This window comes from Panthera leo, chromosome B1, assembly GCF_018350215.1.
Source record: "Panthera leo isolate Ple1 chromosome B1, P.leo_Ple1_pat1.1, whole genome shotgun sequence".
NCBI lineage: Eukaryota > Metazoa > Chordata > Mammalia > Carnivora > Felidae > Panthera > Panthera leo.
This window is the reverse complement of record NC_056682.1, coordinates 72800607-72818541: the sequence shown is the minus strand read 5'-3', so window position 1 is coordinate 72818541 and position 17935 is coordinate 72800607. Positions and strand designations below refer to the sequence as shown.

Here is a 17935-nt window from a genome sequence, read left to right as displayed (position 1 = left end):
AAAAAAAAAAATTAGGAATTGTAGGTCCATACAATAGAATACACATACATAGCTTTTGGTTAGCTCTAAATGAGATGATGTGATAAGTGCTCCAAGGTGGTTAAGGAAATAAAGCAAAATGCAGAAGAATGTGTATATAACTATTTTTGTTAAAAAAAATAAGTTGGAGGGGAGGCGGCACAATAGGTAATTGTGTTTGGTCTCAGACAAACTGGGAACTGGGACCAAACTGAGAACTAGGTGATTGTAGGACAGGAGTGAGAAAGAGATGATTTTCAATTGCTTACCCTTTTACTGAACTTGATAATATATATAGTTTACGCATTCAAGAGGGAAAAACATTTCTTTTACAGAGTGATCTTTAATGAGTCAAAATATGGGCATATGGCCCCCCTGCTTAGCATCTTGCTGCGAATTCCTTTCCATTTAGGATGAAACCCAGTCCAGGATCATATGTCTCTGTGGGGGCCAGCTCCTGTCTGTCTCCCCAGAGAGCCCCTGGGGACTTCTTTCCTTGCTCCCCACACTCCAGCCCTGCTTTCAGTTGCTCTAGCATGTCATGTCATGTCCTTTTTTAACTCAGGAATAAGACAGCATATGCACCTTTGTTTATATCTCACTGCTGCCTGAAATGCCCATTTCCCTTTTTTCATCAGTGACCCACAGAGAAAAATGCTCCAATCTATGTTAGGTTCCTTTACTAGTCTCTCTCATAGAAGGATGAAATCACATACTTATCTGTGTGGATTTCAGTTAGTGTCTGCTCTGTGTACCACTTTTTAATTTTATCAGATGGGGGGCAATCAAAGAAAACATTTTGTTGAGATTCAAGAGATCTGAGTTTGGATCTTACCACTGTATAACTGTGGCGTTCAGCAAATCACTTAACTTCTCTGGGCTTGAATCCTCTCATCTGTAAAGTCAGAACACTAGACTAGTTGATTTCTAGGGCCCTACTATTTATTAGGATGCTATGAGGATATTGTATAAAGTGAAATGCACATAAACATTGAATGCTGGTGCACTCTTTATATAATGTGAAATACATCTAAATAATGCATGCTTGGATAAAAGAACTTTAGGTTAAAAATGAAAGTTTAGTTAACTGTTTTCTTCAGAGTAATTTAACTTTTTGATTATTTCCCACAGCATTGTTTCTTGATTCCTTCTTTAACTTTTACAATTGTGTCAAAAGCTAGAGATCCAGGTAACACTCAAAAATGTACTTAATGTACAGATAGGATATGCTTATATGCCAAACCCTAATTGTCTTCTTATAATACTCTCCTTGCCATGTTTTTATATGGCATTATTTTTATGCAGTGTCTAATTTATTAGATCATATAACTCTTTTCTCATTCCTCTTTTTGTTTAAATAATAAATCCACTAGATGGATTTATGAATAGAGAGAAAAGTTAGTTCCTTTTTCTACTTTATAGCTCAAGTTCAACAATTCTGTTTTAAGAAAGGAAAAAAAGGGGCGCCTGGGTGGCTCATTTGGTTGAGCGTCCGACTTCGACTCAGGTCATGATCTCGTGGTCTGTGAGTTCGAGCCCTGCGTCAGTCTCCGTGCTGACAGCTCAGAGCCTGAACCCTGCTTCAGATTCTGTGTCTCCCTCTCTCTGCCCCTCCCCCACTCATGCTCTGTCTCTCTCTCTCTCTCTCTGTCAAAAATAAACTTTAAAAAATATGTATTTAAAAAAAGAAAGGAAAAAAATTTCTGATTACATTTCGGTTTGAGGAGCAAGGGAAAGATGTCCCCAACAAAAAAAACACAACCAAAAATTGATTTTCTGCAATTTGAAGGTTTCTATTAGCTATTATAATTGTTAATTCTAAAAACTGGATATATAAATTAGAAGAATATGCTAAATAAATAATATTTGATTCAATACATGTGATTAAAATTATTTGCCTTCTTATCTCTTTCAGCTTTCTCAGTTGTAATAATAACTTCACTCTATTCCATAGAAATTTTTGATTGTCAAATTATTCCTCCATTTACTGATTACTACTTATGAATTCTGGATATTGTTTTCACCTGGATTTTCTGAAAAGCTAATAAATAGCACCCTATATTACAAGTTAATTCTGTGTTATAATGGACCACACTGGGGTTATATTATAATTTATCAAACCCTTATATTTTAAGAAGGAAATTGTCTTAATTATTTCTTTTCTCTTTAGCACCTGATCTGATGGCAGTGGGTTGAAGGTCATCCAAAAGTGTAAGTTTACTAATGATATGCTAAAGCCAGTCTTTTATATATTGTTCCCCTCGGCATAGTTTTCTGGGTAGAGATGAGAGCAGAGCAGGTCTAGGGATCACAGGCCTATCGTCCTGACACATCTTGTTCATTAACAAGATTCATGAGGTGCCTCTGTGATTCTTGAACAGTAGGCTGGCCTTATCTGAGAATCCCCTGAGCTAATCCTGGGTGAATCAGACAGGTGAATTGGTCTTTGAGGTTAAAGTTCTCATGAGATAAAAGGCTTTTAAAGTTGAACTAATAGTTGCCAACCACTAATATACGTTGGGGGAAATTTGACTTATTGATAATTAAGGGGGACTAATTTGGCTTCACATAACAAAATTAGAGGAAGGTGACCACTTCATTTAGGATAGTCCCTCCCTTACCAGAATCCCTAGTTCAGTTTCTCCTGGTAGTTCTTTCTGTTTGTAGGAAATGAAGCAAATTCTCATACATGAGTGGAATTTTCTAGCAGCTTTGTGCTCTATTCTTTCAAGATAAGATATATGTTTAGATTACTGGATTCCAGTATGCATTTGTGTCAGTTTAATTAGGAATGCACGGCTTCTCTTTTTGTTTAAAAGTCAGATAAAGCAGAAAAAGAGCCTTGAAAGAGTTGGCTTTCCTGTTTATTCGTTTCTCTCCACTCTCCTGAGCCCTCTGCAAGAAGGGTTTCAGCCCCCACCGATCCTCCACAACTGGCCTTGCCAAGGTCTCCCACAACCCTTACTTTGTTTCATACAAAGCTCTGTTATTGTCATCATCTTATGTGGGCCCCAAGCATAATTTAATGCTGGTTAGTCATGCTTTTCCTCTTTTAAATACTTCCTTAACCTAGCTTCCAAGGCATTAGCTTTTCCATGGATGTCTCCTACCTTGTTGGCTGAGAGCTCCCTTGGCTAGATCTCCTTCTTCCTTCCTGACTTCTAAACACTGCATTGCCTTATCACAAACCGTGAAATCCTGACCTGAGCCAAAATCAAGAGTCGGACACTTAACCAACTGAGCCACCCAGGCGCCCCTTCTAGCTTCTCTTACTCCCCTGATGATCTCATCCTGTCTTTAACCTTTCAATACCACCTATATGCTAATGGCTCTCAAGTTTATTTCTCCAGCTTCCTTGTCTCTCTTGACCCTCAAGCTCCTATACCAACTGTTTACTTAACAACTCCATCTGGATGCCTAGTAAACATCGCCAGCTTGACATGTCCCATGCTGAACCCCTTCCTGCCCCCAGCCAGCCAGTTCCCTGTCTTCTCAGGGAACTGAGTCAGTGGCAACTTCAAGCTAAAAACCTTTGTGTCATCCTTGACTGGTCCTTTTCTCGCGTCTCCTATACAGTCCATCAGCAATAGCTCCGTGCTTGTGTCTTCAAAATTTGTCAAAATTCTGACCACTATCATCACCACTGTTGCCACCCTGATTCCAGCCACCATCACCTCTGGCCTCAATTAATGCAATAATGTCTTAACTGGTCTCCCTGTTTCTACTTGCCACTATTATCTATTCCCCAAATAGAGTGATCCTTTAAATATGTAAGCCAGCTGATTTCTGTCCTTTATTCCAAGTCCTTAAACGCACCTAAGGTTAAAAGCCAAAGTCACAGGCTCTGCCCAATCTCTGATCTCCCTCTTCTCCCACCCCCTCCCAGGCACTCATCCCCCCCCCCCCGCCCCCCCCCTCAGCTATCCTGGCCTCCTTTCCAGGCTGCCTCAAGGTCCTTGTACTCTCTCCTCCCTCTGACTCAACTGCTCATGGCTCTCTGTCTCCCTCGCTTCAAATCTTAGCTCAACGGTCACTCATTCAAAGAGAACCTAACTACCCTGTTTAATATTGCCTAAAATCATTTAACACTTCTGCTCCCAGCTTCATTTTTCTTGAGAGCTTTATCCCATCTGACTTACTTTCTATTTTACTGTTTATTTTCTTTATTAGTAATACTCTGGGTTCTCCCCTGCCACCCTCCCCAAAACACATACTCAAATGTAAGTCCTTTGAGGGAACGAAATTTTGTTTTACATGTTCACTGTTGTACCCTTAACACTGGAGGAGTGCCTGACATATAGTAGGCCCCTAACAGATATTTGTAAAATGAGTGCATGATTAAAAAAAGGTTTGTGTTACTGGATACGCTTAACTAGTGGGATTGAAGCATTCTGTTTATGTCTAAGAGTTAAAACTGTACTATCATGAATTTTGGTATGTTTGGTTGACTATTCAACCAACATTAATTGAGAATCTTCTCTGTGCCAGGCACTTTGACACTAACCTTAGAGAGGTAAGCAAAACATTACCCCTTGCTGTTAGAAGCTCATGAAAGACCTTCCATTTAAATTTTTATTTTGCAATATTTATGGGGCGCCTGAGTGGTTCGGTCGATTGAGTGTCCAACTTCAGCTCAGGTCATGATCTCGTAGTCGGTGAGTTCGAGCCCTGCGTTGGGCTCTGTGCTGACAACTCAGAGCCTGGAACCTGCTTCAGATTCTGTGTTTCCCCTCTCTCCCTGCCCCTCCCTGACTCGTGCTCTGTCTCTCAAAAATAAATAAATGTTAAAAACATTTTAAGTTTTATTTTGCAATATTTAATATCTACAAAAATGACACAAAATAATGTATATTCTTTGTATTAAAATATATAAATAATAATGAATCTTTGTTTGTCCACCTTATATCTGAAGAAATAAAACGTTTTAAGTGCAGGTAAGCCCCCATTTTACTCTCTCCAACTGCATCTCTTCCCTTGCTGCCAGAGATAACTGCTCTCCTGAATTTGGTGTTTATCGTTCCCATGCATTTAAAAAATATTTTTGCTACATATGGATCCCTAAATAACACATAGTATTATTATGTTCAATGGCAGGTCTTTTATACATATATATATGTGTGTGTGTGTGTGTGTGTGTGTGTGTGTGTGTGTGTATAAAAGGTTATATATGTGTATATAAAACTATATATATATATATATGCATATATATATATAGTTTTATATATATATGCATATATATATATACATACACACACACACACAAATAATTTGTTGTCAAGTTTACTAACATACAGTGTATATACTGGGCTTTTGGCTTCAGGAGTAGATTCCCATGATTCATCTCTTATATACAATACCCAGTGCTCATCCCAACAAGCGCCCTCCTCAATGCCTATCACCCATTTTCCCTGCCCCCATCAACCCTCAGTTTGTTCTTTGTATTTAAGAGTCTCTTATGGTTTGCCTCCCTCTCTGTTTGAAACTATTTTTCCCTTCCTTTCCCCCCATGGTCTTCTGTTAAGTTTCTCAAATTCCACATATGAGTGAAAGCTTATGGTATCTGTCTTTCTCTCACTGATTTATTTCATTTAGCATAATACCCTTCAGTTCTATCCACGCTGTTGCAAATGGAAAGATTTCATTCTTTTTCATTGCTTGGTAGTACCCATTTTGTATATTTTATATATATATATATATATATATATATATATATATATATATACACACACATATATATGTGTATATATATATATGTATATATGTATGTATATATGTGTGTGTGTGTGTGTGTGTGTGTGTCTGTTCATGTCTTCTGCCCATTTCTTCACTGGATTATTTGTTTTTCGGGTGTTGAGTTTGGAAATCTTTATAGATTTTGGATACTAACCCTTTATCCGGTATGTCATTTGCAAGTATCTTCTCCCATTATGTTGTTTGCCTTTTAGTTTTGTTGATTGTTTCCTTTGCTGTACAGAAGTTTTTATCTTGATGAGGTCCCAATAGTTCATTTTTTGCTTTTATTTCCCTTGTCTTCAGAGATGTATCAAGCAAGACATTCAAATGTAGGTCTTTTGATTTTCTCAGTGTTATTTGAGGGATTCATCTGTGTTGATACATGTAAGCGTTCATTTCCATCACTATATATAGCATTCCAGTTACTTTTCCATTCCCCTTTTAATGAAAACATAGGTTGCTTTCAAGTTTTTGATATTATAAACATTGTTGCCCTAATATTCTAAACCAATTCTGTCCAATAGAAATTTGGGTACTGATGGAAATATCTGTACTCTACAATACTGTAGCCACTAGCTACATATGGCTACTGAACACTTCAAATGTCAATGTGACTGAGGGACTTATTTTTAATTTAATTTAATTTTAATTAATGTGGTTAGTGACTACTCTGTTGGAGAGCAGTTCTATACTACATTTTTTTTTTATCTCTTTGGATGCATATGAGAGTTTATCTAGTGCAGTAATTCTCAGTACTGTCAGACCCAACGTGCTCTTCTTATAATAAATATATTTTATTATTAACAAATATATATAACAAATATATCACCCCATTAACTATCTTGAAATGAAATTCATAGATAATTAACTCATCTACACATTTAAAACAATCAAATGTAATGCATTTACTGTGAAATAAAGTAGAAATATAAGAAAACAAACTTTAATAAAATAATTGTATTCAATATGTCAATGGCTACAAATACACTATAGTATATTAGGAGACAAAATGAAGTTACCTACAAATGCAGACTCATAGAATCTTGTGATATTGGAAACTCAAAACTCAAAAGTGGTGTTGCCATTGGTGATGTGAGCAACGAGGTTCTGAACAAGACAAAATACAATCTTCACTTTTCCAGTAGCTGCATCCCTGGAAAGTTGATATATATTAAAATCTTACCAAAAAATACTTGGTATTTATATCTGAAACAAAGTTGTTATACTCTTAGGTAATTATAAACAGACTTTTCATCTACATGAATCCTCTACTAGGCCTTGTAAAGTCATGGAGGATCCAGGACAGTTGTTTTTGTTGTTGTTGTTGTTGTTGTTGTTGTTGTTGTTGTTGTTTTTGTTTTGTTTTTAATGGAACTATCCTTCAGGTTACAGGACATAGAGGATACCTGATCCCCACCCCCTACGTGTGGTAGTAAGCCTCCCATCACTATTATAAACAAAAATGCCCCTTCAGGTGAGGCACCGTTGGTCTCATCCATTACCAGATTCATCCAGTACCAAATTACTGGATGTTAAAATATGAGCATCTTCAACATTATTTAATATGTACTTGTTCTCCATAGTAACCTCCAGTTACTGCCAAGTTCTCCGAAGCGTTAGATCAATTTACAGTCTCACCAGGAGGATATGAAATTTACCATGTTTCCATGTACGTGAAGTATTAAACCCCTAAACCTATTCTTGTCCTAGAGGATAGCTTTGTTGAGCTCAACAGTTAGCTATTAAAAACTATAACTGACCTATGCCCTAACCCTTTGTATACCTCACACCAGAATAGGACCTCTCCCACCTCTCTGAATAAGCCCAGAACAGCATACCTACTACGTGAATGCAATTGTGGTCTCTTCTGCCATTTTCCCAAGGGGTATAGCCAAGGCTCAAAAAGTTCCTAACTGATGCTAGATCCTTTCCACTGACCCCAAGCTATCTATTTCCATCTCCTACCAGCCCCTTCTTCAAATTCCAAAAGGATCTGGTCATAGGTCTCTGGGAAGTAAGTATTTGAGCTTAAAAAAAAAAAAAACAACAAAAAACAAATGGGGCTCCTGGGTGGCTCAGTCAGTTAAGCATGCGATTCTTGACTTCTGACTTCAGCTCATGTCATGATCTCATGGTTTGTGGGTTCAAGCCCCTCATTGGGCTTCGTGCTGACAGTGAGGAGCCTGCTTGGTATTCTCTCTCTCCTCTCTCTTCCTCCCCACCCTCCAAATAAATAAATAAACTTAAAAAAAAAAGTCTTGAAATCTGAATCCCTGGTTTTATGGAGCAAATGTAGATTGAGGTAAATGGAGCCAAGTTCATTACTATTAAGGAGTGATAATGGCCTGATCTTTACAACTCTGACTATAGCTATAAAACAATTTTTGTCATTATAATAGCAAAGTAGTCAACACTCAGTGGCTGACAATAACAAACATTTATTCTTGCACTGGTCACCTTCAGCTGAGCTGACATAGACGCATCTGGGGTGGGCAGCTCTGCTCCAAGTTGCGAATTGGTTGGCTATGGTGTGGGTTCAGGTCTGCTCCACCTTTTTCCTTCTGGGGCCCAGGGGAGAGGCCAACCAGGGCTTGCTTTTTTGGCAGATCACTGGAGCACAAGAGCATGAGTCCACCAGTCAAGCATATTTAGAGCTGCTATTTCTATCACACCTGTTGATTTCCCAGTGGCCAAAGCATGTCATATGGCCAAGCCCAAAGATAGGAAAATATACTTCATTATAAGAGAGAGGTGGAGGAGGGCTGAGTATTTGCTGAACAATAACCCAGTCCAGTGCAAGGTAGCAGCCCTTTTTTGTAACAAGTCTGTGATTACTAGAACAGTTCTGCTTTCGTGACCACCACACAGCAAATATATCGAAACCAGTATCAAGAATTAATGGAATAACAACTAGAATTGAAGTCCTTTTGTGCATGTGTACATGTACATGCTCTTTCTCTCTTTCATATCAAGCACATACTCGCTGCCCATGTAGCCATGTTTTTCTTGCTCCTTTTTCAGTGACAGAGGACAGAGCGATTTGGTTTGGAGCATGGCCTCAAGTGTTTCTCCTTTGCAAAAATTGGGAAAAGTAACCTCCTTGGATCTCCTTCCACCTTCCACCAGCCCAATCAGAATCAACTCTCTCCAAGTACCCCTTTTCTGAAGCACACTGAATTTAAGAAACTTTTTTGTTTCTCTCCCTTAAATTAGCCAATTTAATAAGTGAAAACGATAGTCCATATCTTCACTATAATGAGAATCTATGTAGTTAGAAAAAGAGATTAAAACTTCTTTGGCTTTTAAAACATCTAAGAAGAGAACTGGGAAATAAGTTGTAGTACGTTATTTCAATGGAATATTATACAGTAACTAAAATTTACTGTATAGCATTTACTTTTTGTAACTGAATACATTATAGCTAACATTCAACAAGATGTGTGAACCTCACAAATATAATGTTGAATTAAATAAGTAAAGAACAAGAGAATATGTATAAATTCCATTTATATATGAAGTTCAAAAAACAGGCAAACCCCCCCCCCCCAAAAAAAAAAACTAGTGTTTGGGGATGCATGCTTAGGTGGAAGAACTATAAAGAAAAGCAAGAAAAGGGCACTTTGATGGCTCAGTAGATTGAGCGTCCAACCCTTGATTTTGGCTCAGATCATGATCCCAGGGCAGTGATATTGAGCCCTCTGTCAGGTTTCACACTGAGCGTGGAGCCTGCTTGAGATTCTCTTTCTCTCCTTCTGCCCCTCCCTCCCACTCGTGCTCTCTCTAAAAGAAAAAAAGAAAAGAAAAGTAAGTAAATTATTTTCATCAAAGTGGGGATAGTGATTACCTTTGCTGGGGACATTAATTATTGGGAGGGGGAGAAGGAGTCTTCTCAGTTGCAAGCAACAATCCATTTCTTGACATTGGTGGTGATTACATGGATGTTGACTTATCAAGTCATCAGAGCTATACATGTCTGTTCCTTGAAATTTTTTCTATAAATATTATATTTCACTGTAGAAATGCCTCAGGATTCCAAGATATTTGGTCTCATAAACTTAATCTCACATGCCATAAAATTTAATAACAGACTTTGTCTCTCGTTTCAACTCTTGGTTAATTCTGTCCACAAACTTTCAGTGCCTTCCCTGTGTCTGTGTTCCTCTTGATAACTTTTGTGGACACATTGTCTGTCCACATTGGATAGGTAGATTTCTTTCTGACCCTCATATTTGTGATTAAAGTTAAATGTTAGATCACATCAAAGCCCATTCACCTTTGTCCATGTCTAGTAATTGTGCCCTAGCCACCTACACTTCTTTTAGGTACTCATTTGGTCTTAAGAGAGACTGAATGAAGACATGTGCTGGAGAAAATCCATAGGTAGTACTAGAAAAACAGTTCAACTTTTAATGACTCAGTAATGCTTGGTTTTCATGTATATAAAGACACTTCTTGATAAAAAAAAATAAAATCTCAGTTCCTTGGTAGGATCAAAGAAAAATGCAAATAAGAAACAGCTCAGTATATATGGTCAATAAGAAAACTAGATAGGGTTGCCTGGGTGGCTCAGTCGGTTGAGCTTCCGACTTCGGCTCAGGTCAGGATCTTACGGTCTGTGCGTTCGAGCCCCGCGTCAGTCTCTGTGCTGACAGCTCAGAGCCTGGACCCTGCTTCAGATTCTGTGTCTCCCTCTCTCTCTGACCCTCCCCCGTTCATGCTCTGTCTCTCTCTGTCTCAAAAATAAATAAACATTAAAAAAAGAAAAAAGAAAACTAGATAGAGGTAGGTCAGGCATGATAAGTGAGCAGAGGTTCCTCTTTTCTGGGCCCCCAGATCTGTAAACTTAATGTTTATTCTCCCTTCTTTTGTATCATATCTCTAGATCTCCTGTTTTACAACCAGTTTTCTTACTGTATCTCAAAACAAGGTTAAGGTAAGAGAGACTCCTTAATCTGCTACCACAGTATCTTAATTACACTTTCACACATAAGTGTTTTTGTGAGAGGTTAGTCTTTACAAGCCTTTTCAACTCTACTGTTTATAATTGTTCATGGGTGTGAATGGGGACTGGGTCACCCTAATTACCTGATTGTTCCTATTGAGTGACAGTTAACCCTCCCCATGAGTTGGATCTGTTAACTCTAGACCAAGTATATGACTACCGAGATAGACAGACTGCATGCTCTTGCATCTGAATTTTTTTTCCTCAGGGCTGTAAGATCATATTGGATATTGTCTCGGTTATTCACTTCTAAAAATATTGCATTTTGCCAATCATCTGTAGTCTAGGAATCAGGATAGCATTCACAGTGACAATATACTGATAAAAATATAAATCTCTCTGATAATTTTAATTAAACAGAATAAACCAAAAGGAAAAAAAAATAAATGTTTCTGAACCTTCACACATCAAATATAAAACTTCAGAAGTCATACGTACTCCTGAAAACACTGAGTTTCTTTAAAAAGTGATTGTCAAGATGGGGCACCTGGGTGGCTCAGTCAGTTAAGCATATGGCTTTGGCTCAGGTCATGATCTCGTGGTTTGTGGGTTCGAGCCCCGCATCAGGCTCTGGGCTGACAGCTCAGAGCCTGGAGCCTGCTTTGGATTCTGTGTCTCCCTCTTTCTCTGTTTCCGCACGCCCCCACCCCCACTTGTACTCTGTCTCTTTCTCTCTCAAAAATAAATAAACATGAAAAAAAATTTTTTAAGTGATTGTCAAAGTAATCAAAGTCCTTCTGAATTTCTTAGAAAAATTAGGAAATTTTGAAACTAACATTTATTGCTAATAAATGATATGAAGGGAGGGATCCTGTCTATCTTATTCACTTCTATATCCTGGGACATAATGCCTGGCACATTGTAGATGTTCAAAAAATCTTTTTAAATGAATGAATGAATGTTCAGTGTGGGTTAACAACATTATATATGTGATCTCATTTAATCTTCACAATAATGCTATATAGATGAGGAAATGGAGTCTTAAAAGGGAAGAAAGGTTGCTCAAGGTCACACGACCAGAAAATGGCAAAGATGGGAATCAAACTATAATGTGCCTAATGCTAAATCTAACATTTGTTCAGTGATGACACACATTTTAGCAAAGACTTCCAGTTGCCTACACGAACAGCCATTTCTCTCCTCATCCTTAATTATAACTCTAATTTTGTTTTAGTGTGCTTTCCCTTCAGGTGACTCAGTTATATCCTGATGGGATTGGTCTAAGCCAAAATAATGCCCCCATTCCCCATGTCTGTGACCAGTTTAGGGGTTTGGAATTTGATCTGGCTTTGGCCCATGAGATTGGAAGGAACTATAGTAAGACCTTGGATTGTGAGTAACTTGTTCTGTGAGTGTTCCACAAGATGCGCAAACATTTCTAATACGTTTTAACTTGATAAACGAGAAATGCCTTGCAATACGAGTAGTACATGATGCCAACTGTCACATGATCACAACCGAGCCAATGGTTCTTCTCTCTCTCTCTCTCTGTCCCGCTGCGGGATTGTGGGTGATCGTCTCCCATGCTTGGGTGCTCTGTCTCATGCTGCAGTGATTGGCAGCAATGAGTGATTTTTCAGAATATTGGAAGGTGCTCACAACGGGCACTAGTGTATTTTTTGTCACTTCAAAGCACCTATGGACAGTCCCTTGCTTTTCCATACAAGAGTAAGCTCAGGAATGCTTTGCTTCATTCGAGGTCAGGCTGCCTGCAGATATAGACCCTTTCCTCTGCTGCCTTATTGCCTGTTACATTAAATACAGTACATGACAAGAGTTTATTAATGCTGTACTGTAGTCAACATCTGTGTGAGCATATACAATGGTCCCCATGCAGAAAAAGGTTGAAAAGAAAGGCAGTAAGAAGAAGGACATGATTATGGTGGAAGTTAAGAAAGAAATCATTGAGAAGTACGAATGAGGTATGTGAGTGGCCGAAATTGCAAGATTTTATAAGAAGTCTATGTTTGTATCTCCTCTGCAGAGGAGGAGGAGAAAAAGGTGAAGGAATCCCCCACTTCAAATGAGATTAGGGAGATGTGTCAAATACGGGAACAGTGCAAAATTTTGTAAAACAGCACCCCCCGAATAAGGCTCTGGCAGTGAGAGTAATTAATCTGTTTAATGACAATGCAATGTCATGTTTCCATGAAATCCTCAAAAGAAGGAAAAAGCAAGTGTCATTGGATAGGTTCCTTGTTAAAGTTGCACGAAAAGAAAACAATTCCACTGAGCCAACAGATAGCAGTGATTCTGTTAGTGATCATGAAAGTCGTCCTACACAACAAGCTTCCTCTTTCTTGTCTCCCTCACACTGGCCGTAAAGGTTTTTAAAGGTAAGTGCTGGTTAATTTGTTTATTTTTTTGTATTTTGTATTTTGTTTACTATTTTGTATTATATTACAGTATTGTAATTTAAAAAAAAATTTTTTAATGTTTTTTATTTTTGAGAGAGAGAGACAGAGTGCAAGCAGGGGAGGGGCAGAGAGAGAGGGAGACACAGAATATGAAGCAGGCTCCAGGCTCTGAGCTGTCAGCACAGAGCCTGAAGTGGGGCCTGAACTCAATGAGACTTCTTCGAGCCATGAGATCGTGACCTGAGCTGAAGTCGGCGGCTTAACCAACTGAACCACCCAGACACCCCATGTAATTGTTTTAAATGAATATTTTTGGGTTGTGGAATGAATCATCTGAGTTTCCATTATTTCTTTTGGGGAAATTCTCTTAGATACACAAGCGCTTTGGATTATAAGCATGTTTCTGGAATGAATTATGTTTGCAAACCAAGGTTGTACTGTACTGTGATGGTAGGGATGGGGGAAGGGTTCTGGAAAAGGATTTTTGTTGCCTTTTTAACAAAGAAATACAAGAGAGAAAGACCTTTCTCTATTAAGCGTTGATATATGGGGATGTGATATGTAGAGCTGCTAAATCCATCTTGCCTCCAGAAGAGCTAAAAGACAGTCTTAGGTGTTTAATATATTGTTGGGCTTCCAGTAAGTGGTAGCAATCAATCAAATTCTCGGTTTTGGTGAGCCAGTTACTTGAGAGCTTGAGTTGCCAGCTACCTGGAGTGTCAGTCACTCTGTAATACTGACCCCGTCAAAACTAACTCCACTAGTTTTAAAAACCCGTATTCCAAATGGATGTATAAAATGAAATGCTACTGTAGTTTTTACCATTATTTTATGGAAATGGGATGTCTTTGCTTATTCACTAATCCATGAACCATTTACTGGTGCCAGGAACATGGCGAGTACTTAAAAAGAGATAACACATAGAAGAACAAAGAGAGACACCCAGGCAGCCTACTCAGGAAGAGGAAGGGTCAGGGACGTCTCTACCCCAGAGTTGACGAGAAGTAACACTTGAAGTGAATCGTAACAGATCAACAGGAGTTACCCAGGTAGAAAAAGAAGAAAAAGGGCAATCCTTCCAAAGGAGGTAGAATATGAGATGCATGAGGTCTGAGAGAATATGGCACATTCAAGGAAGGACAAGTAACTGAGTGTGTAAGGTGCAGGCTGGAAGAATCGGGAAAGAAGTTTAGAGAGGTAAACACGGCCTAGTCACAGAGGGCCTTGGGGTCAAGCTATGGGGTCAGTCCTCCATCAGGAAGCAGTAGGGAGTTCCTGAAGGGAATTAAGTATGTAGGGAACATGATGGTACTTGAATTTTTAGGAAGATTACTTTGGTAGCTGAGAGGAGAATATTTTGGAGATGGTAAAAGAGATGGGTAGAGATGATGAGAGAAGAAATCAAGCAGAGCTTTTAGATTCAAAAGATATTTAGGAAGTGGTTTAGGTGGAACTTGGTGACTTGATATGAGAGAAGAGCAGGGGAGCAGGAGGTTTGCAAAGAAATGCAGGGCTCGCGAGGGGAATGGCGAACTGGGCTGAGAAGTGAGACCATGAGTTAATGGTTCCTATACATATGGTTGAGTGATTTACTTAGTGTGGTGTTAGAAGCAAAGAACTCTGAACTGATCCACATTTGGGTAAGTATTGCAGAAGGAAAAACAGAGCAAGAAGAGTGAGAAGCTGAAGATGTTATTTAAGAGGTTACAGTGCTGAACCAAAGCAAGATGGCAATGGAAGCAAAACCAGAAAAAAGCACGTGACACGTGGAGTGAGTGGGATAAGACTTCAGTCACAATCCTGATGGATAAGCAGGCATTATTGGAGCAATGAGGATAATGGGAGTTTGTGGTAAGAAAGTTGAATGGTATGGTTTAAGATCTTACAGGTGGAGTAGCTGCAGGTACTAATAAGGAAAAGGGGTGAGTTGTCGATATCTGTGTGGAGATGAGGGGCATTGCAGACGAAGAAGCCAAAGCACTGGGTGTTGGAAGGGCCATCCACATGAACTCTGAAGACAGCAGGATTATGGCAGATTTGGGGTAGAGAGAAAAATCATAGGCCATGCTCCAAAATCTCTGATACTAATCAGAGAGTGATGAGAGGAACAGCAAGTGATGGAGGTTAGAAAATTTGAGAGGCACAAGTTTCAGAGGAAGAATTTTGACAGGAGATTGGCAGAATATTGAATAGGCAAGTGGTAATTGTTATTTAGCACCTACTGTGTGCCAGGTTCTGTTCTAAGTACTTTACAGATACTAAGCTCATTTAATTCTCACCTCTGAAGTAAGTACTATTATTAGCCCCCATTTTACAAGTGAGGAAACTGAGGCTCTGTGACATTTAATATCTTGCTCAAGGTGCATAGTCATGCTTCCACCCAGGTGATTTGGCTCCATAGTCCACACTCTTAACAATGTCATTGTACTGCTGATTCTTTTGAACAAACCCAGCCAACCCCTATTGTTAGGTGGAAAGTTCAGGAACAAACAACCTCTACTTAAGGGTGTAGGAAAGAGGTAGTGTTTGTGGTAGGAAGCCATTCAAAAAAGGCAGAACATGACTGGTCCTTGATAGCATCAACTTCTTTATGTTTTCCAGAGTCTATTTTATTTGGCATTTAAACATAATAGTATGCCTTTGAACTATGGGCTAATACATAAACTCCCTCAGACATTTTTAGAAGTGGCAGTAGACTTTTAAAATAAATAGCTACATTAATATTAACTGTAAGGACTCAGTTACATAAAGGAATTAATTTTGCATCTTGCAGAGAACTGAGATACATTCTGAGAATGGCAATGAAGACAAGAAAACATGTAATCTTGAAAGATACGTGGTTCTAGTTTTTTCCCTGGTGTTACTAAGCTTTATAGCAAACCAGTTTATTTGAGGTTCATGCTACTTTTTGGAAGAAATACTCCCATTTTTCTTTTTTTAATTTTTGTTACCTACCAGGCGCTAACATAAAAACAAAGAGCCCAAGAATGTTAGAAGGCATTATAATCCAAAGGAGAAGCCTATTTTGTTTGGCTTGTATGAAGTTCTATTTATTTTCTTAGAATTAAGGCCCAAAGAATCTTGAATAAAGTGCTAATCCTACAAAGCACTGACAAAGCAGCTTCCTTGTTTTACAGCGCTGCTACTCCTCATGACAATTCTGGCTCTAAGAAGTGTAGACATGAGGAAAATACGGATTTATACAAAAGGAAATTTATGATGTAATTATAGAGAGAGATGGAGAGAGAGATGGAGAAAGGGAGTCCCAAACGGGTTCTACACCATCAGCACAGAGCTGGATGTGGGGCTTGATCCCACAAACCGTGAGCTCATGACCTGAGCTGAAATGAAGAGTTGGATGCCCAACCAGCAGAGACACCCAGACCCCCCTAAATTCTTTTCCTTTTTTTCTTTAAAATTTTTTTTTGGTTAATGTGTATTTATTTTTGAGAGAGGGACAGAGCCCGAGCAGGAGAGGGCAGAGAGAGGGAGACACAGAATCCGAAGCAGGTTCCAGGCTCTGAGCTGTCAGCATAGAGCCTGACATGGGGCTCCAACTCACAAACCATGATATCATGAGTTGAAGTTGGATGCTCAACTGACTGGTCCACTCAGGCGACCCCCTAAATTCTTTTCTCGAATTAGTTTTATTTCTAGTTTATTTCTAGGGCTTTGTTGTTGTATTTTTTCAAATTTACTACCATGAGTGAATAATTACATAATCATTCTATATTTTAATCTCTTTTGCATCGAAAGTAATGCCCCCTTGTTGTGATTTTGTTTGTCCTTTCTGGGTTTTTCTCATGATCTAGCCTTGCTAAAGTTTTGTTGTTGTGGTGGTGGTGGTTTTTCATTTTTATTATTCATTCAAAGACTAATACCTGGGTTTTTAATTTAATTATTGTATATTTACTTTTTATTTCATTAATTTCTGCTCTTGCCTTTATTACTTCTACTTTTTGTGTGTGTTTTGCTGATCTCTTCCTAACTTCTTATGCTGAGTGCTTAGCTCATTAATTTTCCATCTTTTTTCTTTTCTCATATAATGAGTTAGGGCTATAAATACTTCTCTTAGTGCTGTAATGCCAACATTCTGCATGTTAATTTTATGTTTTTTTTATTCTTTTATGTTCCCTTTTCACTCATGAGTTACTTGGATTTTTTGTATATTTTAAAATTTCCAAATTTTTATGGTTTCCACTTATTTTGTTATTGGTTTCTAATCTAATTATATTATGATAAAAAATAATAAATGATACTGGGGTTTTTTTTGAAATTTGTTGAGATTTACTTTATAGCTTAGTATGTGGTTAGTCTCCTAGATATTTCTTGTATGCTTGAAAAAATGTGTATTCTCTAATTGGCAAGTGTAGATACATATATGTGTGTGTTCTCTAATAGGCAAATGTGTATACACACACACAGACACACACGCACACACACACACACGCACACACAAGTTCAAACTTGCTGATATATTGTCTAGATCTTCTGTGTTCCAACTGATTTGATTTGTTTTGTTTTCCTTTTTGGCTGTTTGAGCTATTATTTGCTAAGAGACTATATTACAATATCATAGCATAATAGATTTTTCAATTTCTTGTTATAATTATTTCAGTTTTTCTCTCCATACTTTGAAGTTGTGTTTTTAAATGCACATTTCCAAACTTGTGAATTTAGCCTTTTGTCATTATGCAGAAATTTTACTTTTATATCTGTTGATGCTTTTTTTCATTAAGAGAGGAAATATTTGCAAAAAAAACCTGTCTGATAAAAGATTGTTATCCAAAATATACAATGAACTATTCAAACTCAACAATAATAA

At 38.2% G+C, this 17935-nt stretch overlaps 1 long non-coding RNA gene across 7 annotated transcripts in view; it reads left to right on the top strand.

Moving 5' to 3' along the window:
- LOC122217769 overlaps positions 1–17935 on the top strand; it is a 109167-nt gene that overhangs the window by 53988 nt on the left and 37244 nt on the right. For 6 of the 7 annotated variants that reach the window (XR_006201671.1, XR_006201672.1, XR_006201669.1 and 3 more), the window contains one exon: positions 2189–2229. The exons of the other annotated variant lie outside the window; for it this stretch is intronic. This is a non-coding gene — a long non-coding RNA (uncharacterized LOC122217769). The remainder of the gene's footprint in view (positions 1–2188; positions 2230–17935) is intronic. 7 annotated transcript variants of the gene reach the window in all.